A 24,586-nucleotide genomic window follows, 5' to 3' on the forward strand; every position below is an offset into this window, starting at 1 on the left:
TTTTATACATTAAAACATACTTCATCACTAATTGTTTCCTTTAGACTCTTACGAAGTTTTATGAGGTTCTCTTTTTCCTGTTTGCTAACCTCATAAAGTTTTTTTTTTTTAAATTGAAATATAGTCAGTTACAATGTGTCAATTTCTGGTGTACAGCATAATGTGCCAGTCATAGATATACATACATATATTCGTTTTCATATTCTTTGTTATTAGAGGTCAATACAGGATATTGGATTTAGTTCCCTGTGCTGTACAGATGAAACTTGTTGTTTATCTATTTTTAAAGTTTTTATGTTCCCAATTTTTGCCATTTTGGGTAATGTCTGTTTTAGTGCAATTGATAGTATGCTTTGACGTGCTATTGTGTTCTTCTACTCCATCAAAGTATAGAACCTAGAAATGTCATTAACAACGAAGTAATTTTCCATGAACAAATTGTGGCTTTGGCTAGATTTAATTGCTTCAGCTACTCTGGAAGCCTGGAATACCTTCTCTTGCTGGAGAAATACATCATACTTTCTATTAGTTATAATTCTTCATAAACAAGTTCAATGTATTGATACACCTCTTCAGGTGTTAAGACTTTAAGCAATTTCTGGGTAAAAATGATGATGTCCTCTGAAATGATATCTTCCTTTTCTACGACTGTCTGGTTGTGTTTTAAGATTCCATGTTGATGTTAATTAGATTCAGAATTACAGCTTCTGAGAGGGAGGGAATAGCTCAGTGGTAGAGCGCATGCCTAGCATGCGCAAGGTCCTGGGTTCAATCCCCAGTACCTCCATTAAAAATAAATAAGTAAATAGAATGACAGATTCTGGTCATTGGAATGGACATGCAGGACATAAGCTCTGGCCATTAATGACAGAACCCAGGACTCTTCTCCACTGACCAATAGCTACCTTTGCTTGGCAACTATCTGGGGAAGGAAATCCACTCCACTAGGAAGATCTTTCCACTTTTTCTTTTGTTTTTCTATTTTTTAAGCTTAAATACAATTATCTTCTTTTTAATCAGAAGAACAACATATCATACTAGCTCTTCTGGTAACAGAAGGATTAAGCTAAAAACAAATGATGGATGATGTGAATCTAACATCAACAAACATTTGAAAAGACATGAGAGACATTTTCAAAAGATGCTGATTTCCTTTAAACCCAGGGTCAGAAGTATTGGAAAAAACATGTTAGAATTTTTCTTTTCTTTGATTGCTCCTTAAAATACACCCAACTGATCCTTTTGATGCTAGGAAGATTCACTGATGTTCGGAGGCATCATCTTACTCTGAAGATCGTGACCCACGTTTTGTTAGTGTCTTCATACCTGACATTGCTGTGAGTTAGGACAGGGCCAGAGACTGAGAGCTAGGTGATTTTCAGGTGGCGTTTGAAAGTGAGATTGCTACCATTAATTTAACACTCATGAATTTTCTCTTTTTCTATGGGTCATGTAGGCATAATAATTATAGTGATGCTGTATTTATACATGATGCTCCATTGTTTTTGAGTTGGCGAGGATCCATCTTCTACTCCTCTGAAATCACAGCTCAGTTTTCCTTTGGATAGCAGTACCTCTTTTACTGAGATTAACGCTGATGGGACTGGTGTCCAAGGCGTCTCTCATTTAGCTGTCATAGCGTGGGCATGTGAGCACAGGTTCGATGACACGCTCTCCGTGGAATTTGAATATTAGGCAGAGATGGAAAACAATTAGTATTCATTCATTCATCCTAGGATATTACCCTAGAAAGACTAACATTTAGCTTCCTCATGAGATCTCTTTCTTTAGCCTTGCCTCCCCTTCTGTGAGCCATTCAATAAAATCCATTTTTTACTTAAATTAGCTTGATGTGGTTTTGGTGCTTACAACCCAAGAACTCTTTGTGGATATGATGATGAAGACAGGATATTGCTTGCAGCTAATTTCGCTATCCTCGGATGATAGCTGTTGCAGGAATTCTGTTTCTTTTGCAAAGGTTTTTAACACCAAACCAAATAAATCACCATTAGAAGGTTAATTATGGGACTTTGCACAGCAAAAGGAGTTGGACAAAACCATATTAATAAGCAGCTTACATGAATATTTCTGTGAGCTAGGTGATTTTCAGGTCTATTCTTTATGGATTAGTTTAATGTTCTCCTTTGGATGAATTATTCCAGCTGTTGGTACCATCACTGTAGCTTGGAGTTGGGGAGTGAGTGGTCTGGACCTGCAGGTTTCACAGTGAAGGGGAGGAGCTGTCCACCCAGCCCTTCTGTTGTTTTTGTCTGGTCTGGATCACGTGTGCTCCTAGAACCCACCTCCAGATTCCATTCTAGACTTTGAGACCCTTTTCCAAGGCCTCTCTTTTTCATCATCATCAAACCCCACTGTTGGACTCAGTTGGTCTTTGGATGCAGCATGGAGGTCAATTTATAATTTTAATTTTGAAAATAGACTTTTTTCAATAAGTGAAAAGACTGACCCTACATTTCTCCATCTCTGTGCCTCAAAAGCCTACCTATTCCTCAAACATAGTGCAAATCCCAAATATTTTTGTAACACTTTTCCAGTTGACTGGATCCTGACATGCTCTGATACGGATTGTCTGTACTAGTTTGGTTGGCACTACTTTATAATCTGGCCCTTTATTTACAAATTTTATTTCCTCCCATTGGCCTTCAGCAGCAGGATGGCAGAGATTTTCATCTCCTATGATGGTGAGCATGAAGAAATGACATCATTCTGCAGCTCTCCTCCACCCTCTGCCCCAAATCACCGAGCTCAACAACCGTGGATGAACCGTATTACTAATTGATGGCACTCATGGCAATGAGATTCAGTGACAGAAACAGCTGCGGGGAAATAAATATTCTGGCAGTACATTAGAATCAGAGTGTCTTAGGCTGTGGTCCATGGGCCACTGCAGTCCTGCAGACCTGTCTCAAAATGTGTATTTAAAATAATTGGAGTTTGAAGGCTTTCAGCAATGCACATGCTTTCCACTTCCCTGCAGGACGCAGCTCTCTCCTCTGCTCCCACCCGCAACTTACACATTTCTGTTACCTGATAGGCTCTGAAGACAGTTGAGTTTGGGACCCACATTATGTTTTAAATCATGTTGCTGTATCTCCAGATACTCTGCATACCTGCCCATTGACCTCTATGTTCCTCTAGTGTGTGTACGTAAAACTCCTTGACAAGAGTGCCGCTTAACTGCAGACCGCTACCGGCACTAAATATTAGCAGCTGTTGATGCTAAACCTGAGGTTGCCATGCCAGCCAGTCCGTGCCACAGGCTGACATCTGCCCCTCAGGCTTTGAAGTCGTGCTTCAGGCTCAGGATGAGCTCCTCTCCTCCATGAACTTTGCAAACATTTGCTCCCTCAGTTGCGCTCTTGTTTCCCGGAAAGCAAATAGCTTGATAAAAATCATGTTTGCTGAAGTGCTTGTGTAGTGAGCCGGTGGCCGTCAAGGGCAGTGTGACCATCTGGGTGTCTGTGTGGGCACAGCATAAAGGTGCTAAGCTCTGATTTTTTTTGCAGCCACTGAAGCAGACTGTGCAGACGAACTAGTCTGCTTACCAGATGTGCTAACAAGGGCTAGGCTAACTAGCAGAGCTTTTAGGAGAGCTTGGAATCGCAGCCAGAGCTGTGCTCACCCAGGGGGTACGTACACATGGGGACCCCCAGGGGCTTCTTGTGAATTCCTTCCTCAGATCGAGCTTGTCGTAAGATGCCTTTTCTTTCTCGAATTGACCTCAAGGCTCAGACTAGTTCTGAGACGGGCCAAAAAGAGCAGAAGGAAAAGTGAAGAGTCTGCAAAGATGGCAGGTGGCTTGGAGAGACTGTAGCAGGCATCCTCAGAAGATCGCTCGGCACCTGAGAATGATTTTTAAAGAAGTAAAAATAGGTACAGAGGAAAAGTAGAGAGGGATGACAGTTTTTCACAAATTTAATTTTACAAATCAGATACCAGATTATCTAAACACGTATCAGGACTCAGTGTGCACATTTTGGCTGTTGATAAAGGAAAGCCTTTTCTAATCTTTAAAGTCAAATGCTATGTTATGCATATTTGTTAATATTTTACATTTACCTACCATGTCACAGATAATATTTCTTCACTTATTACCCTCTTGAAAACAATCCAAAACAATCCAGGGAACGTAGGTAGGAAAGGAATATCTTTTTTTTTTTTTTTGAGCTGTCTTACTAATTTTGCACATTTTTCTAGTTCTTTGTTTGTTTGTTTGTTTTTGTGGGGGAGGTAGTTAGGTTTTTATTTACTTATTTTTAAATGGAGGTACTGGGGATTGGACCCAGGACCTTGTGCATGCTAAGCGCACACTCTACCACTGAGCTATATATCCTGCCCGCTGGGAAGTGATACGTCCTTAAACTAACAGGACAACCAGCTGGAGATGCCCAGTTGGTCCCTGCCTCACACTAAGGCTTTCCACATCCATTTTATAGCTCCTTGTCTCTGAGATGAGTTTCGGTGCATTTTTGAAATGCAGATTAATCATTCAATGGCATTCTCATTATGCACATTTGGTTTTATTTCTTTGCATTTCCCAGTTCTGAGGGTTGAGGGGACAAGGCAAATGCCGGGCTGGCTCTCCCTCTGAGGAGCGCAGTCGGTGTGGTTCCTGACCAGTCGTGGTCTGGCCCTTGTTCAGCCCACCTGGTTTCATCCACAGTACCTGCCAGGAGTGTGGTGTCAGCGCATGTGTGGAGCACCAGTAGGTCACCCAGAGTTCCATTTAATCCCATGTTACTTTTCTCTAAGGGCAACATTATCTATTAACCACATTCTCTTTGCCCACACCCTGCTAGGTGTCGCGAAGAGTAGAGATGTCAAATTTCTGAATAATTTAAAGATATGACAAGAAAAAAATCTTTTGTGCGGGAAGCAGGGCTAGGGAGTTTGGGAGGGAAATCTATGCGCTTATATCACCCAGTTCTGTTAGTTTATGAACGTAAATATGTTAGCACTAATTTAATTTGCTTATAATTCTGGAATGTGAAAAGCCATCAATATCTTTAGCCTGGACTATTAGGATAGCTTTCTCATTGATTTCCTTACTTTCTGTCACTCCCTATGTGACACTGTCCTCCACGTAAGCGCCCAAAGCTGCCTTCTAAGGCACACGTTCCAGCCCCTCTTTCCTCCTGGGACTGACCCCCTAACACACATCAGCCAGCTTGTGAGGCCGGCAGGTGCCCCAAAGCTGATTCTGCCTCCCAGCTTCTTGGCCCCAGGGCTTCAGTCCCACAGGCCTCTCCAGAAAGCGCCCTGGCCTTGAGCTTTTGGCCATGTTGCTTTCTCTCCCTTGAGTTCTCTCCTTCCGTTTCTCTCCTCTAACCCTTGAGTAAGTTTCAGTGTTTTGAAAAAGTATAGCTCAAATGTCCCCTTTCTAGAAACCTCTCTGTCTCCTCCTTCCTCTCAGAACTGATTTCCTCCCACGTCTGTTTCTCATGGCTTCCCTGGGGTCACTTTTAGAGATCTGCTATGGTGCAATGTACTGCTGGTTGTTTAGTGACTCACTTTGGAGAGTGGTGTGCGTGTGATTGTGAGGGGGGCAGTCAGAGGAAAGGAGAGAGCGGCGGGCTTGGAGGACTGGGGAGTCATTGCAGAAGAGGAGAGATCCCAGCCAGACGCACCCTCAAAGCCCACGCTAGATTTTTCTATCGAGGTCTGCCTCTTCCCACTGCCTTTCTTCACCCCAAGAAAAAATGACAAGATTACAGAGGGAACTGTTCTCTCCCGGAAATGCCCTCCCTTCACGGGACCTCCCTGAAGGCAGGGGCTGACTCCGGTTCGTCTGTACCTCCATCAGGAGCACTGTCTGATCCCGAGCAGGGGCTCAGCGATTGTTGGGAAAAGGCATGACCTAGCGGACCAGAGCCTTTGCCTTCATGCCTGACTCTTCCACGAGCCTAGGTCCTGTCCCTGACTTTGCCGCTGAGACCGTCTCTCTCACCTGCCCCCAGCTTGCGCCCGGGTGACTCCAAGCCAGCTACCTGCACTGAAACCTGTGCTGAGTCAGACTTCACCTGCACATCTTTGTATACGGAGTCTGGTTGTTGGGTGAATTTCAAACAACTGAGGGTTTGGCACATTCCCCAGCTCTGGCTCTGTCCCCATCCTGCCCCTGTCTTGATAGACACTTGCATGGAAGTCAACTCTTCTTCCTCATCCACAAGCTGCTTCTCTCCCTTAGCTGTGAGTTACCTGCTCATGAATTCTTTCCCCTTTTCAGGAATGTTCTTGATGTTGTTTTAATCTAATGCTTTCTCCCCAGAATAAACCAACAAAAGCAAAACAAACCCCAAACACAGCCAAGGCTGGATTCTCCTACTTGTGGTTCTGTGTCTTTAAAAAACAAGTAAATTGATGTGAGGTCCTGGATGAATTTCATCTCTTTGGCCCAACCAATGCTTGAAGCCCTGACATTAAAGCCTTAGGCAGTACTGATTAAAATCATAAGCTTGCTCAAATTTCACTCTTACTGATTTTTGTAGATGGGCAACAAAAAGGAAGCTTATTTTCGGTCAGTGTTAGTTGAGCCCCAGTAATAGTTGTGGGGGAGAGAACAGTGAAGGAGTGAGAGGCGGGTTTGGTGCCAGTCCTAAAAGCTGCAAATCCAAAAGATAAAGATTGAATTTCCAATCCTCCCTCAGGCTGCCTCCTTACCTGATCTTAAAGGGTGGGAGGTATTCCTCTCTGAAAATTATTAGACTCACAAAATTAGAAGCAGCAAGACAAGAGAGAATTAAAAGTACTTCTAACTCAAGGAAGTATTGTTAGTAATTTTTTGGTGTGTTTGAATTTGTCAAATTTAATTTTTTAACCATTGAATTTGAAACATATACTTGGTAAGATTAAAGGAAAGAGAATTTTTAAAAACGTATTTATGGATTTAGAAAGTGGATTCAGTGTGGCTTAAACTTTATATTTGTTGGCCATATATTCATTTGGAATTTCATTAATGACCTCTGAGGCTCTGTGTGCTAGAAAAGGTTAAAAAGATGATGGAGAGAGTTTCTCCTGGCTAAGATGAAGTAACAGGGACTAGATTTATTCCCTAACCTGAAATAACCAAAAAATCAGACAAAAATACACCAAGAAAAAAAAAAAAAAAGGCACTCAATGCATAGAGCACCAGGTAATAAAAGATAGTGATCCCAGAGACATGGGAAACAGATGAAGGGAGCCCTGCAGTTGCTCCCAGATTATTGTGTGAAAGTGGTTTCTGCTCTGCAGTACAGGGTGGGGAAACTCAGGTGAAATCTCATGGTCTCCTTGAGTTGAGAAGAACGGCAAGTCTGGGGAAGCCAAGGTTGCTAGATCTCACAGGGCAGAGTAGCAGAGAGGGAGGGGAGAGCTGTAGGAGAGCTCCTTTGTAAGGAGAACTCGAGATCTGCAGTATTGAGTGAAGTGCTGATCAGTGCATGTGTTTGAGGAAACCGAGGCTGGGGCAAGAACTGCCCGAAACGGTGAGAGGAGACTGTGTCCGGTGTTCACACAGAGTCAAAATAGCACGTGTTCCCAACAGCCTCAGTGAAGAATTGTCTAAAAAGCATCTTGTGTCAGGACTAGGGAAAAACTAAATCTAGATTAAATGCTGCTTTGCTCCTATCCAGCAAATTGTTAAAGGAAGACTCAAAAGATTTAAACTCTTTTCAAGTAATTTATTGTTACTGCAACACTGAACAAAAGTTCAAGAAAATTTCTAGGAATACAAAACTATCCAGCATAGCGGGGAGGATATAGCTCAAGTGGTAGGGCTCATGCTTAGCATGCATGAGGTCCTGAGTTCGATCCCCAGTACCTCCTCTAATAATAAATAAATAAACCTAATTGCCTTCCCCCACCAAAAACCAAAACAAAACAAACGAATAAAAAACCCCCAAAACTATCGAGCACACAAAAGATAAAATCCATGATGTCTGGCTTCTAAACAAAAATCACACAGAGATAGAATTAGTAGACAAGAATATGAAAATAGCTATTATGACTGTATTTCGTATGTTCAAAAAGCCAGAGGAAATGTTGTATATGTTATAAATATGAATGTGATCATTACAGATTGAGTTTTGGGTCTGGATCTTTTTCTTAATATTTGCAGTTCACGTGGAAACTAAACACAGCTCATGTGAGTGGAAATTACCACTGCATTTGCCAGCTCTCCCACCTAGGTTCCCATAGTATTTCCAGAGCCCATAACAGTGCCTGGTACCTGATAGATCTCAGCTACTATGTTTTAATGGATTAAAGGATTTTAGTGATCATAAAAGTGACCAAGGTACTTCCATCATTGTTCTTATGCTTTGATATCTTGACTGTGCGAGACAGACCACTTTCCCCTCCCCCACAAGTTCTACGCCTTCCAGTGAACTCTTTCCTGCCATGCCTGGCTTATTCATCATTTTGATGTGCTAGCCTAGGAAGTGGACAGCCTTCAGGCATTGTTAGACAAAGATCCTGAAACTTGAAACACAAACTGATAGATGTCTTGCTTACTTAGTGCTGGTGGCCTTTTCTGTGAAGACCCAGACGTGATCAAAATGCTTATGATCACGGAAGCTGAAAGCAGGACAAAGGACACCCACTGCTATGATTTTGGACTTTCTTTTCATAAACTACTTGGAGAAAGATGGGTGTTTGTCTCTTTTCCTGGTAATACATCATAGGGAACACAGTTTGATCCACCACACTGTGATTTTTGCCCTGAAGAAATTACAGATATGCACTTAACTTCCCAAAGGCTTTGCTATTACAGCAAAGATCGATGTGTACTTTAATGTTATTTGGTTGACTGAGTTCATTTACAACATTAAAAAAAAAAAACAACCCAAGCAGATTTTCCTTTTAGTGCTTCCAAGTTATTTAAATAATTAGGCCAATTCTGAAAATTTATTGAAATAGATTTTCAACATGAACAGATGCCCTGGAGTTCCCTATTAGGTTTTCTATTGTATTGGGCTTTCTTATAAAGACAGATTATTAATTCCACAAAATGAAAAATACCCTTAAGGCTCAAGCAAATTAAAAAAAGATCTATTCTGAGAATTTAAGTGGCTTTACCTCTTAAACTTGAGCTGATTTGAATCACACAATCAATGCATGAATTATAGTGCACATACGGAAGTGGGCTGTTGGCCTTGAGTTCAGCTATCACATAGCCCTGGAAAAAAATACAAACCAATTGTTAAGTTAAAAAAAAAAACCCAATAAAATGGGAAGAAAGTTGTTTAAATAGTTTATGAATATGATGATTGTTGGTGAAGATTCCCTCATCTTACCGCTTACATACCATATTAGTCAGCCAGGGCTGCCATAACGAAATACCAAATCTGGTGAGTTAAGCGATAGAAATTTATTTATCACAGTTCTGGAGGCTGAGAAGTCCAAGGTCAAGATGCTGGCTGACTGGGGAGGGGAAGAGGGAGGAGGAGGAAGAGAGAAAGAGAATTTGTTGTCTCTTCCTCTTCTTACAGGGACACTAGCTCCATCATGGAATTCCCACCCTCAAGACCTCATTTAAACCTAATCACTCTCAAAGGCCCCGCCTCCAAATACCATCACATTGGGAGTTAAGACTTCATAAATGAATTTTAGAGGGAAACAAACATTCAGTCTATAACATTCCACCCTGTTCCCCCAAATTATGTCCTTCTCATATACAAAGCACATTCATTCTGTCCCAGTAGGCTTAAAAGTCTTCATTCATTTCAGCATCAACTCTATAAAGTCTAAAAGTCCAAAGTCTCATCTAAATATCTAAATCAGACAGGGGTGAGACTTGAGTTATGATTTGTCCTGAGGCAAAATTTCTTTCTCGTTTTGGACCCATGAAACCAGATAAGTTATGAACTTCCAAAATACAATGTTGGGACAAGCATAGGATAGACATTCCCATTCCAAAAGGGAGAAATAGGAAAAAAAGAAGCAAGCCCAAAATACGTAGCAAGGCAAATCCCACAATCCTCTTTGGCTTGATGCTCTGCCTTTCAGGTCCACTAGGCAGCAGTCGTGCCTCCACAGCTTTGGGTGGGGGTCTCGGCCCCAAGTCTGTGGGGGGCCCCATCCCCAAGACTTCTGCCTGCAAGAGTCTTTGCAGCTGCTGGGTGACATGAAGGCAGTGTGCCCCCTGACAACCTCCCCAAAACTGAAGAGGCAGCCCTGGTGATCTCTGAATCTCCTTTGGACTCATTCTTCCCTTGTGTTGAAGAGTAGTCAGGTTCCCAGCTGAATAGCTCTGTGGTCCTGTCCCATAATATCTAGGAGGTCCAGCAGCCTTCCCTCATTTGGCCCCATCTCTGTCCCCTTCAGTTCAAACTGACAGTGCTTCTGCTCATAATCCCATGATCTCTTCATGGAGTCATAATCCCTGCCACACCCTGGGTGTTCTTTTCCAAACACTGTTTCTTCATTTTTTCGCAATGTAGACTGGCTAAGAATTTTTGAAATCTTTTAGTTCTGCTTTCTTCTTGCTTAAATATTCCTTCTTCAATTCATTTCTCTCTTTCTGCATTTTACTATAAACAGTCAAGAACCAAGTTGCTTCTTCAACACTTTATTTAGAAATCTCTTCGCTAACACCACTGCAATAAATGCAGTGTCAGACACCCTAACAATTCTTGTTAACTTTTTTTGCCTACTTAAAGGAAAATTTCAGTAACCACTAGAGGTTTCAAAATGTCTTCTTGGCCTAGGACAAGAGTACCCTTCCTTATTCTGATGTCCCACTTTATCCTTCTGCCTTCTGTAAATGTAATTTAAGGCCCCTCCATGTCATATCCTCTTTATTTTTGGCTCACAAAAGAAGTGTGATACAATTCTAATATGTTTTACATGCTGTATATTTAATATTACTCTTCCATGAATGCTGACCTCAGTGTTTCATCCCAATTATTTATTTTGCTTAAAGTTTCAGGAGCCTTCTCTGCTTTTTTTTTTCTTCAAAGAAATGTTACCTTACATGTCATTAATCCATAAAACTTTGCTGGAATGTCAGGGCTCTGCCTCCTGTGTTACAAGCATTGGTGGGTTAAATAGATTACTTCCCTGGACACTTAGAAATAGTCAAAACTCTGATTTTGTTAATAGAACCTTCCAAGTGTTTTAAAAGATACGTGTACCTTGCACGATTATATTGGCAAATGATGACCACAAAGAAAATGAATAGATACAGAACATATCTTGGAATGTAGATAACTGTCTTTTTTTTTTTTTTTTTTAATGTAGCAGTATATGTTGAACAGAAAGTATGGTAGTCTCCCTTCTCCGAGGTTTTGCCTTCCTTGGTTTTAGTTACCTGCAGTCAACCGGGGTCTGATAATATTAAATGGAAAATTCCTGAAATAAACAATTTATAGTTTTAACCTGGAAAAAAAAAAGGAAATCTCTTCAGCTAAGTATCCAATTTTAACACTCACGAGCTCTACTTTTTGCAAAACACAAGAACCTAAACACAGTTCAGCCATGTTCTTTGCCATTTTATAACTAGGATTGCCTTTCTTCAGTTTCCATTAACATGTTCCTCATTTCCATCTGAGAGCTCACTGGAGTGGCCTTTAATGACCATATTTCTACCAACATTCTGTTCATAATTATTTATGTGTTCTCTGAGATGCTGGGAGCTTTCTCTCCAGATGTCCTCTTTTCTTTCTGAGCAGTAGACACCTTGCAAGGCTGGGAGTTGGACTTGAGCTGTAGTTCAGTGAATCTCAGAATGAGATTCCGCATTTGATTTTCAGCAATCTCAGCCCTGCAGCTACAGGAAATAAGGTCTTCTTTAGGCGTCCATGGTAGCTTTCAGGTCATTTATGTGATGTTTGAACTTGGAATCCGAATCCCTGACTCATCCTTTTCTTTTACCACTTTGTCCAGTAACATTAGGAGCAACCAGCCAACCTCATTAGATTCGTTAGATTTCCAAAACTGTTTGAAACTAACATATACACTGTAATCTAGATCCTTGCTTCTTATAAGTGGTTGATGAGAAGTACCCAGTGAGGTGTTTTACACACGACTATCAGTGCTCTCTTTAGTACTGGAAATCTCGTCTACAGCATCCTTAAATCTAATCAGTTTTTAGTTATTTCCAGACCCCTCCAGAACCAATTTGGAAAAATCATCCTTAAACTTATGTTCCACAAGAACTACTCCTGGTACCAAAATCAATAGGAGTCTGGGTTCTTCAGAGAAACAGCATATATATATTGAGAGAGAGAGAGAGGCTATAAGAGATTGGTTCCAATGATTATGGAAGCTGAGAACTCTAAGATCTGTAGTTGGCAAGCTGGGTACCCAGGAGAGCCAACGATATTGCTCTAGTCTGAGTCCAAAGGCCAGAGAAGCAGGAGAGCTGACGGTGTAAGTTCCAGCCCAAGTCTGGGTCCAAAAGCAGGAGAAGACTGATGTCCCAGCTTGAAGACAGGCAGAGAGAGTGAATTCTGACTTAGCTTTTTATTCTGTTCGAGCTTTCAATGGATTGGATGCGGCCCACCCACCCTGGGGAGGGCAATCTGCTTTATAGGGTCTGCTGATTCAAATTGTAGTCTTGTCCAGAAACAACTTCACAGATACAAGCCAGAATAATGTTTAACCAAATATCTGGGCAACCTGTGACCCAGCCATTGACACATAAAATTAACCATAGCATCTGCCAATTAGGGAGCATCACCTGGATTCAATAGTTGGGCTAAACCAAGAACTTTGTCCAACGACAAAGAGAGGGAGGTGTGTTCCTCTAACAGCTGCCTGCGTGTCAACCCAAGTTACAGCCCGGAGCAGCTGTGCCTGGGCCCACCTGTGCCCTCTTGAGAAAATCAGCTCAGAGCAAATAGGAAGGAAGAAGAACTTTGTCAATGACTCCTGTTGATTTCAGAAAAGCAACTTGATTCTGTTATGAAAGGTAATGTTGTTTGTAGTTATTTATTAAGAGTTGGGGGGTCTGAGGAGAGACCCCATCCTCAAACTCTGCTCTTAAATGCCAGCCAAACTGTCCTGACAAATAGGTGTGGCCCTAGCCCTTTCGAAGGTCAATCTTTGCCAAGAGTGGAGCAGACTCACTTTGGTCATTCAAAACCATTGAGCTCATTGAGTTGATACCCAAACAACACACACACCCTTTTCCCTTAACCAGCCCACACTTGTCCAGTTTTCTATTGTTCAGTCACCAAAGCAAGATTCTCACTGTCTTTTTATCTCTCTGTCATTGGGATTATTGTTTTATTTAATTGCTTTCTCACTGAGTGGACTTAACATCCATGACAAAGCCCTGTTTCAAAAGTGTTTTGACTCTTCATTTTTTTGGGTGGTGATAGTGATTAATTTTTTTTATTGAATCACAGGATGCCTGAAAGGGTACACAGATCATAAGATTAACTTGATGAATTTTTTAAATGAATACATCTGTCTAACCACCACCCAATTCAAGAAATAGAACATTACTTTAGCTCCCTCCTAGCTCTTTTTAAAAAAAAACCAAAAAACAAAACGAAATTCTAAATCTTTATTATTGACACAAACAGAGCAATGACAGTGGCAGTGAGAAGGGGTGAGCCCTGACCTGGAGACTGAGCTGCGATCAGCTGGACCTGGGCTGGGCCAGCTTGACCAGCTTTGACAACACAGGCACAAACTTGGCCACTGCTCAGTAGTAGAAAGGTTCTTCGAGAGGGTGCTGTGATACATGCTGTGGCTCCTGTCACAGGACAATCTTAAAGGCACTGGCAAAGTCTGGTGAGCAGGAGATAATGTGCTGTAACTCAGAGGGACTGATGGTCCCCTCTTGTTCAGTGTCGACCCTCCTGGGATGTTGTCAATGAGCTGCTTCCTCTCTGAGGCACTGAGCCATGCATCCTCACCCCCTGCAGTGAGACAGTTCACGACCCAGCTCCAGCCTTCTCCCCACCCCGATCCCCCAACTCTTAAAACCCCAAATGTAAACTTGTCAGGTAATTTTGCCTAAATTTGTACTTTACATAAATGATACAAAAATAGATCACTAAATTAAAATGTAGAATAATACAATATGTAATTTTTTGTGTCCGGCATCTTTCAGCATATGGTCTGCACAATGTCAGGCATATCTGTGCTGTTGAATGCAGCAGTGGTTTTTACATTTTCATTGCTGTATAGCATTCCATTGTATGGGTATGCTGAAGTTACTTCTTATTGTGTTATTGTTGGACACTTGGGTTATTTTTTAGGTTTGGGAATTGATGAATAATGCTGCTGTGAATATTATAATACATCTATTTTAGTGGGTACATGTATGTGCTTCTGCTGGGTCTAGATCCAGGAGTGGAATTCCTAGGTCATAGTGTATGGATATGTTCAGTTTAGGAGACAGTTGGTTGTTTTCCATGGTATTTGTACCAATTTACACTCCCACTAGTTCTGTGTAAGTTTCAGTTGTTCTACTTTCTATCACTTGGCTTTGTTATTTTTTCTACTTTTTACCAATTTGGTGACTTTGGCATGCTATTGGGTTTTTAGCCTGTATGTCTTTGATGGCTAATGAGGCTGATCACCTTTTAATGTGTATATTGATCATTTGCATACTCTCTTGGGAAATGGATTGAGTTGCCTGTACTCTGTTGGCTTAAGAAGATGCTAAATGGATCCAAACTTGGATTATGTTCAATGTGACTATTTTGTAATTGAGTATGTTCATTTTCTAAGTGGTAGAAATCCCATCTCCAGCTATCACCACATTAGTCAAGTATGTCTGGGTAATCATTCTATTCTTAAATGAATGGATTATTATTTACATTGTGGTGATGTCCTCACAAGGTTCTGTCAGTTTATGAAAACAGAGATTCCTAGTGGCAGCTAGGAGCTCATTTTTGACACAGGTTGGTGGCTGGAATTTTATAGGCACACACATGATGGCTCAGTAATTTGTCATGGTACCACTGGCTATTGTCAGTTGAATGGTATTCTTCCTCCCAAATTCATGTGTTGAAGTCCTAATCCCAGTCCCTCAGAATGGGGCTATATTTGGAGATGGGGTCTTTAAGGAGGTAATTAAGGTACATTGCGGTCATTAGGGTGAGCCCTAATCCAGTATGACTGGTGTCCTTATAAGAAGGAGAGATTAAGACACAGACAGACACAGAGGGAAGACTGTGTGAAGACCCAGGGAGAAGATAGTCATCTTCAAGCCAAGGAGGGAGGTGTCTCAGAAGAAACCAACCCTGATAACACCTTGATGTTGGACTTCTAGCCTCCAGGACTGTGAGACAAGAAATCCCTGCTGTTTAAGCCCCCCAGTCTGTGGCACTTTTTATGGCAGCTCTAGCAAGTACTAGGAGTCCATCCTGGGGAATCAAAACCCTTGAGCCTTGGGGTTGGAAGTTTTGGTTCAACATCTTTGGCAAATAAAGCATTCAAGCTCCATTCTTCCAGGTCTTGGCGGTCCAAAGAAGTCTCAGGCAGGGATATTCCATCTGACCCTCAAACTACCTAGATACTGCTCTTTCCATGGGTATGTATTTCTCCTCTATTATATGTGATCTGCTATTCCCTCCTGCTGTCTCCCTTTCTTCTTGGAAACTTTCCACTGCTTTCAAAAGCCAGAGCATAAAATCACTTCTCAAGTTGGTCCACTTAAAGCTGCTCCCAGCTGGAGAGCAATAACAGTATTCCTACCAATCGTGCCCAGCCACGCTCCATCCATATGTGAACAATCTAAGTACAGCGCGTCATGGCAGGTTATATTGTGGTTTGTTCACGTCAACTACTGGGTTTTGTGTGCCAGGCTCTGTACGGTGAGTGAGGGATGAAAAGATGAATGGGACACTATGTCCACACTTAAGGAGGTAAATTACTCCTCTGATACTGAGGGGGTAATCTGGTGACAGTAACTGGGAAATGATTCAACGAGGGTCCTGGAATTACTTAGCAAGAGACTTTGAGGAATCACTCGGTGGTAGACATTGAAGGATGGCCTTCCCTTGCCAAAAAATACATGTATGCACCTGCCCGCGTGGCCCCTTGTGCCCTGAGGTATCTGCCTTCTGAAAGTGCACCAGGAAAAGAGAGAAGCCTGGAAAAAACAAAAGTGCATAAACCTTCCTATGGAACTGGGATCCCTGTAGTTCTTTCTGGATCATTCTGGGTTTTGTAATTTTGCAAGTTCTCTACAATGTCTTGGGCACTTAGCATGGTACAAAAGAACACAGTCTTTGCTCCCAATGCACACATGCTACAATTTAGCAAAAAGGAGAAACATCTCGAACAAAGAGCTGGGGAGAGGCAGGGGTGTGCTGGAAGTGTGGAGAAGTGGGAGGCAGGGCCTGGAGAGGGGTGCATTGTGCATGGCCTGGGAACAGGCAGGAGTGGGGAGGCAGCCTGTAATTTTTTTTTTTTTTTTTTGGAAAAAGAATTAGGAGCTATTTCTTGGCTTGTGAGCTTCACTATTGTTTGAATTTGCCCTCAGAGGGCTGATGGTGTGGGTGGATGGTATTGTTTGATGGTAAAATGGGGCAGCAGTAGGTGATTGGTTAATTTAAGTGCGAATCACTGGTCTGACGGAACGACCCATGTGTCCTGTCCCATATGCATTGGGGAAGGGGAGCAGCCCTGCATTCAGTCTTTAAACTGACTCTCTGTAGCAGGTCTTAGTAACTCCGTTTTGCAGAAGACAGATCTGGAGAGGTTAAGGCAATTAACCAAAGTCAACTTGAGGGCAGAGTTGGAAATTTGGATTTAGCTTAGACTGCACCTTCCACAAAAGGAATAGGAATAGTTTTTGTTTTATTTATTTACTTTTGTTTTTTAATGCTAAAGAGAAGAGAGCAGTGGTGTCCAGCTGAGGGGAGAAGCAAATGCACAGGTGGCCCCACTGTGAGGTCTGTGGCTGGCCCAGGTTTCCCTGGGTCAGCCTCCCTCAGAGCCACTCCTTTCTGATGTGGCGATGAGGTCAGCAGTTCCACCCTCACGCCCCACCCCGTGCACTCACCCGCTGAGCAGAGGACTCCATGCTTCATAACCTTCAGGGTGTCTGAGGGTCACAAAGCTGACTGATAGGGTGTCTGGCCATTTTCAGAGGCCTTCCCTAGCCTGAGGAAGCTTCAACTGACCAGAATGACTATTATTTAAGGACTGTGCACACAGGGCTGTAAAAATTATTTTCTCGGAAACATTTTTGAAGCAGTGGGATACTCTTTTAAAATATTAGTTGATGTGTGCTCGGAGAGTCCCTTTACCATATGCCCCTTCCCCACTGCTGCCTATCCTGAGAAACAGCCAGGGCACCTCTGCTCATCCCCACAAAGAAAAGGTGAGGCAGCAGCATGAGGGAAACTAGGAGGTTCTTTCCCCTGGGCTTTTAAGTTTCAAAAGAGTAGGCTTTTAGAGCGACATAAAAAATTAAATTGCAAGCAGTCTTGTGCATCTTAGACAATAAAATAGATCTGGGACAATGCAAATAAAATGAGAACAAAGCTTTTCTCCACTTCTTTCCACTGGAAAAAGCTGCCTGGACCAAGGGAGTATGGGGAAAGACAGAAAGGAAATGTAAAGGGAGAGGGTTTGTAACGTTCTAGATGAGAGCATGGGACCCTAGTGGACCCCAAGTGGAGAAATGTCATTAGTACTCAAAGATCACCAGTCTCCCCTGGAGCCAGAATCATCAATTACCAGCATCCAGGGCTCATATGGGAATCAAGAAGCACCTGCCAATGCCTGTGCAGTGGAACAACTAGGTCACACTTCCCAGTGGCTTCTGCTGAGGACCTCATTTTTACATGTCTGGCAGCAGTGTTACAAGTTTGGGCTCTGAGTCTTTTCTCAGTCTTCATTCAACTTAACCCATATATAAAATCTATGCTTCTATTTTCCCTGGATGGAGAATGGGTCCTAATCAGTGTAGGGGAGCAAAATTTGCCACCCCAAAATGTGTCTCTTTGGCATGAGAGTTAATTTAGGCCAATTAGTTTTAAGAAATAGAAGACTCAGCTGCCTAAAAGAATTTGAATAGAGGGGTATTTTATTACTGAACTGAACTTGGGTCTGCTCACCCAACTCACATAAAAACCAATCTACTGAAATTGGGTTGTGGTGAAGGAAATTATAGCAATTATTTCAGGGCAACAAGCAAAGAAGATGGGCAGCTTATGCTCAAAAGACCCAAACTCCCTGATGGCTTTCAGGGAAGGGATTTTAAAAGGCAATATTTGGGGTGAGGGCTACAGCTCATGGACTTTCTTCTGATTGGTTGGTAGTAAGGTAACAGGGTGATATTTTGGGAATCCTAATCGGCAACCTTCTGGTTCTAGCCAGTCAAGTGTCTGCATGCTTGTGGTCAGCAAATAGTCACCATCCTCCATCTGGGTGGGGTGTGGGGCCAACTGACGTCGTTCAGAGTCTGAAAACCCCCATTCTTGGACTTTCAGATGTCTGACATTCTTTGCTAGACATGTTTCCCCTAACAAACTAATAGCCCCAGGTAATGCCTACCTTATCAGAGTCATAGACCCCACCACCCTTCATGGACCCTAAACCTCTTACCTCAGCCAATCAGAGACTTGTGCACAAGCTGATCAGGCATCTTGTGATCTGACATTATAAAAGACCCCAACAACTTGCCCTTGGCATTCACATAGGCCCCTCTTGTCTGTGTGGCCCGCTGTTGTCTATGACAGTGTACCCTAATAAACTCATTTCTATTCTTATACTTAACCTCTGCTAAATTCTTTTACCAACCCGAGTGTCATTGGCTTACCGACCAGCCACCATGTTATATCATACAACATGGAGGTCTTAGTTTCTGCAAAACAACTCAAAGATATGCAATGGATTGTTATGTATACCCCTTGAGGAGAAACCATGACTCTGTTTTATTACTGAACCATTGTTTAAGCTATCACTACTTTTCTTGCTTGACTGCTTTTCTTTTGTTTCTGTATTCTCTTACTTCCCTAATTAGTTAACTGCTTGAGTCTGCTCTTGGGAACTCAGGGAAGGCCTTAAGAAACTAAACCCTTTTCCTATAGACAAGATATGGGAACACAGAGTGGAGGGCCTCACAGAGTCCTGCTTGGTTTCATGTTTCCCGACTAGAGATACCATCAGAGATATCTGCATAGAATATGGGCTAGGTGTGGTGGGGAAACTCTGCAAGTCCTAGAGATCAGAGTGCACTCTGTGTCCCATTGTCTGTGCATGGCTCAGCAAACATTCATTTATCAAGCATTTGCTTTTCCATCTCCATGTGAATTGCCTTCCTCCCCTTGAAGTTCCAAACCTCCATCTTCAACATCCTGTTTTGTTTTTAGCTGAAGATGGTATTTAAGATGAGGGCTAAGACCATTTTAGTGAGTTACTCAGTTTACCTGGGTCTCTCTCTTATATACATTAAACTTTTGTTTAATTTTCTTCTGTTAAACTGTCTCATGTAAATTTAATACTTAGGCCAGCTGTAAGAATCTAGAAGGGTAGTAGTGAAATGGAGCAAGACCCTGTGGGGCCCTCCAGGTACAAATCCTTTCTATGTTCCATTTCTTTTTGTTACTAAACCAAACCTTAGGTCTGCTTGCCTGAGTGCAGTAAAGCCAATCCACTGACACCAAGTTGTGGTGAAGGAAAGTGCAGCATTTATTGTAAGGGCATGAATACAAGGAGAATAGGTGACTCTAGAACCCAATCTCCCTGAAGGGTTTCAGCAAAGCACTTTTAAAGGCCAGGTGAGGGAGGAGGGTCACAGGGTATGTGACCAGTTTGTGCACAGTTTTCTGATTGGTTGATGATGAGGCAATGAGGCAGTGTCCAAGGGGCTCACATCATCAAGCCTTAGGCTCCAGTAGGCCTGGGGGCCATGTGCTCATGGTCATCAAGTAGTTAATGTCTTCCATTTGGTGCAGATTTTCACATCTGTAAAACAACTCAGGAAATGTGCATCAGATGGCATTATCTGGGTACTTCAGAGAAGAGCTGAAGCAGAAGATATGGGGGAGGGGTCTACCCCTCAAAATCCCCATATGGTCCTGTTTGGTTACATTGTTCATACAAAATAGGCTTCATTCAGCCTCGCTGACCTTCCCTGAGTTCCAAAAGGCAGATTCAAACAGTTGCTAACCAGGGAAGGGAGAGAATGCAGAAACAGAAGAGGAGCAGTCAAGAAACTAGCAGTGATAAAGCAGGGTCCTGGTTCCTCCTCAAGGAATATACATAACATACCTTTGAGTTCTTCTGCAGGAACTAAGGCCCCCAAATGGAGGATGGTAATTTCTGGTTGAGCACAAGATTCCTGGAACATCACCCTGTTACCTCACCACCAACCAATCACAAGAAAGTCTGCATGTAGTAGAAGATAACAAAGACTCTCACCCCCTTCCCAAATGATTCTCCCTTTAAAAACCTTCGTGGCTGAGCAGACTTTTTGGAGTTGGTTATTGAACATGAGTCCACCTTCTCTCCAGGTTGCTGGCCTCTTGGATAAAGCAACCTTTCCTTTCCAACAAACGCTTGCCTCTCGAGTATTGGCTTTTGTGTGGTGAACTTGCAGAAGAATAGCAGAAGAAAATGTCTTCCCCTCTGACATCATTTAGAGAAGGTCATGGTTAGAAGTATGAGCCCCTCTTGAGTTTGGATGAGTTGAGAGGAACCAACCTTGAAGTTCAAGTTAGGCCTCCTTCCCATGCCCCATGCTACTTGCTTCAGCATGAAGGAGCTTCCATGGGTGCTTTCTGAGGAGCCACGTTTCTGCAGGTACAAGAATAGACAGACAGCTGCCTTGCTGAGACATCAGCTTATTTGTCTTGTTGCCCTTGCAGGGCCAGCAAAAGTCTGCTGCTAAAGCTAGCTCTTTGGCACAAGTGCTTCAGTGTTTTATGTACTTAAAATTCCATCTGTGCAAGTTCTGACATGACTTGAAGTGCTTGTCAATTCAGGTTCAGCTCCAGCCCTCCCAGGGCTTGGGCTTGTGTTGCCCCAAAACTGGGTTTGCTTCTGGGTGGGTGTCCAGCCAAGAGACACAACCAAGCCAAAGATGGCGAGGAGAAAGGATTTATTACTTGCAGCAAGTAACAAGAGCACTGGGGATCTTTTCCAAAGCAGTGTTTCCTTGAACAGCAAAATCAGGGAGTTTTTAAGCTAAGCATACATGCATATTCATGAAGGGGCTTGGGCAGTCACAGAGTCCAAGGGTTAGTTGACTGAAGCCATGAGGGTCACAAAAGGTGAACATCATCATCCCTTAGATTTGAGTTGATTTTGTAGTTGAGCCCTTCAGGCTAATCTCTACCAGATTACCAGAAACAGAACTGGGGGTCTTTACAACTGATACATTATCTTTGCTATTTTTACTTCTCTTGCCTGATAGCAGTCTTCTGCATTCTTTTGTTCCTTTAAGATCATTAATTACTGAGACCTGTTCAAAGACAAGCATTGTGGCCAGGCTTAGATCACAAAATGGCTTAGGCCAAAAATGGTTTCTCTTCTGTCAAGGAAGCCATGCCTTGTTCTCTTTCTCTGGGGATCCCCTACCCTATCTGCTTACACTTGGAAGAATGAAATGTTTCTCCCTTTCACTCATATACCCACTGCACTGAGCGAGCAGCTCCATCTGACCCAGACCATGTGTTCTGGGATGTGTTGTTCACAAATTTGGGAAATTTCATGATTCCCACCTAGTGCTTACTGAGAATCAGCCAGGAGATGCTGGAGGAACTTGCTGGCTTCTGGATAAAGATGGAAGAGTTTTGGGAAAGGGTGAATTGGCCTTGCCAGCACTGGATAAGGTTATTGGTGACACAGCCTAGGAATGAGGTCAATGCTGGTGACTTTCTGGAAACCCAGGACAAAATGTCAGCTTCCCTTGTTATGAGCTGATGTCCTAGAATTCAGAGTAACTAGGTTATGAATGAAGGAACGTATGAGGGACTGGATATGTGCCACTCACATCCCCTTTCAAAGCAGGACGTTCTTTGCTCCCTGTGCTGTGGGAGTGTTGTCAGCAGACAGCTCTCAGCTCTCAGTCCCTTCTGGGTCTGCCTCAGCTGCAAGGAGCTGCCATGCCCAAGAGCACATGTTTCCCAGGATGAGCAATGTCCAGTGATGATCAAGGCAGGGATATAAAGGCCATCTCATCCTGCAGTGACTCTGACATCAACTACCCGGATTTGGGCCAAACTTCACAGATTAAGAGCACCAGCTCCCACAAGGATGCTGTCACAAGTCACAAGTTTGGACATCCCCACATTGCCAAACCAAACTTGGGTCTGCTAGCCTGATGCACAGCAAAGCTAATCTACTGACACCTGGTTGTGGTGAAGGAAAGTGCAGCATTTATTGCAAGCATTAAACAAGGAGAAAGGGCAGTTCATGCTCAAAAGACCTGAACTCCCTGATGGCCTTCAGGGAAGGAGTTTTTAAAGGCAACATTTTGGGTGAGGGTTGCAGCTTGTGAACTTTCTTCTGATTGGTTTACAGTGAGGTGACAGGGTAGTGTTTCAAAAATCTTAATTATCAACCTTCTAGTTCCAACCAGTCTAGGGTCTGCATGCTTGTGGTCAGCATGCAGTCACTATCCTCCACCTGGTTGGGGGAGGGGTATCTTAGCTCTTGTAGAACAATTCAAATATATGCATCAGACATGTTATGTATATTCCTTGAGGAGGAACCTGGACTCTGTTTTATCACTGAACTATTGTCATACTTTTCTTGCTTGACTGCTTTTCCTTTGTTTCTGCATTCCCTCACTTCCCTAATTAGTTAATTGCTTGAGTCTGATCTTTGGAACTCAGGGAAGGCCTAGGAGACTAAAGCCTTTTTGTACAAATAAGAAACGGGGGACATGGAGGAGCTTTTTTACCAGGGAGGGCCCACAGTTTCCTGCTTAGTTTCGATCCCAGTTTTCTTTGATACTCCTCAATCTTGAGGGAAATAGGGATGGGACGAGAAAGGGAGCACAGTTTTAGAAAGAGAGGTTACCCATAAACTCAGCAGAGGAACTCAGGTTTTAGGGGAGCTCAGTTTCACCCAGGCCACTCTGATGTCTAGCTGGCTAAAAATTTAGAGGTTCCCACTAGCCCTGCAGGCTTGAAGATTTTCTAGAGCAACTCACAGAACTTGAGAAAGCTGTACATTTATTATTCAAGTTTTATTATAGCACAGCGGATACAAATCAGGACCAGCCACAGAGAGAGACACATAATCTGAGGTCTGGGATGTGCTGTAGATAAAGCTTCCTGTCTTTAGGACACGTTACTTTGCAGCACATCAACACGTGACAGTACTCAAAGCCAACCAGAGGAGCCCCCCCAGCTTTGATGTCCATGCTTTTTATCAGGGCTTCCTTATGAAGGTGTAATTGATCGAATCATCGATCATGTGACTTAATCTCTAGTTCCCTTCTGTTCCCCCAAGGTCAGCCTGATTCCTGAGGCACAGGGCCCCCAAATGTCTAATCACAAGGTTGGTTTTCTGGTGCAACCAGCCCCCATCCTTAGTCATCTTATTAGCGTAAGCCATCAGGTGTGGTCTAGGGGCTCAGCGTGAGTAAAAAAAGCATTCCAGTTACTGGAGAAATTCCAAGGATTTAGAGGCTCACTCCCAGGAACAAGGCATAAAGGCCAGCCAAATCCTTTATTGTTCACAGCCCAATGCAGGAACTCTAATGGGCCATCTCCACTCTAGAATCCCTCTGGGGATGATGAGGTCACTGGGGCAGCTCTACTTTCTAATCCTTTTACAGGCATGGATCCAAGGGCATTCTCTGACAAGCATCCAAGCAGTAAACTGTCGCAGAGTCAGCTAATGGGAGAACCTAAACTGTGGCAGTTTGTTTGGGAGTGGCCCAAGAAAGCAGACAAGATGAAGTACTGGAATTTGATCACACATCATCCAGCTGGTCATGAGCATCTCATCGCTGGTTGCAGGTGAATCGAGGATTGGCCCCGGCATAGGGGGGCTGTCCAGTTGTTAAAATTTTCACCCATGGTGAGCTGGTGTTCAGTGGAAGGGACTGTAGTGGTGAGATATAGCAGAAGTTTGAAAGTCTGGGAGATACAGTGACTAAAGGGACCATGGGATTGGATGGCTATTGTTAAATTCTATTGAAAATGATAAATTCTAGAAAATATAAGAAAAGGCCAAGTGTGAAAGTCAGAGGGCATCCTTGATTTGATACCTTATAAAGAGGTCTCATCTCCCATAGGGGGAAGGGAGTGAAAATGGAGGCAGATCTTTCGCCATCTTGGGCAAGAATTTAATCATCAAAGTCCTAAGCCTGAAAGAAGCTAAACTCCAAATAGCGTTGCAGGAAAATGGGTCACAAGAGGATGGTTGTGTCCCAGGTTTCAGATGAGTCCCTGAGACGCACGCTGCCAAGTGAGGGTCCTTGGCTTTGCACAGGAGAGTTCAAGAGTGAGCCATAGTAATGTGAAAGTAGATTTATACAGGGAGATATACACTCCACAGACAGAGTATGGGCCGTCTCAGAAGGTGAGAGGCTGTCCCAAGGTATGAGGGTGGTTGGTGTTTACTGGCCGTGTAATTTCATTATGCCAGCAAGTGGGAGGATTATTCCAACTATTTTGGGGAAGGGGCAGGGATTTCCTGGATTGGGCCCCACCCACTT

At 43.0% G+C, this 24,586-nt stretch overlaps 1 long non-coding RNA gene across 1 annotated transcript; it reads left to right on the top strand.

The window, feature by feature from the left end:
* Positions 1-190: 190 nt before the first annotated feature.
* Positions 191-23,116, top strand: LOC116663036. The gene is made up of 3 exons (XR_004319056.1): positions 191-271; positions 8,218-8,223; positions 23,106-23,116. It is a non-coding gene; the product is annotated as an uncharacterized LOC116663036 (long non-coding RNA).
* Positions 23,117-24,586: the final 1,470 nt, after the last annotated feature.

Source organism: Camelus ferus, chromosome 4, assembly GCF_009834535.1.
Source record: "Camelus ferus isolate YT-003-E chromosome 4, BCGSAC_Cfer_1.0, whole genome shotgun sequence".
NCBI classification, from domain to species: Eukaryota; Metazoa; Chordata; class Mammalia; order Artiodactyla; family Camelidae; genus Camelus; species Camelus ferus.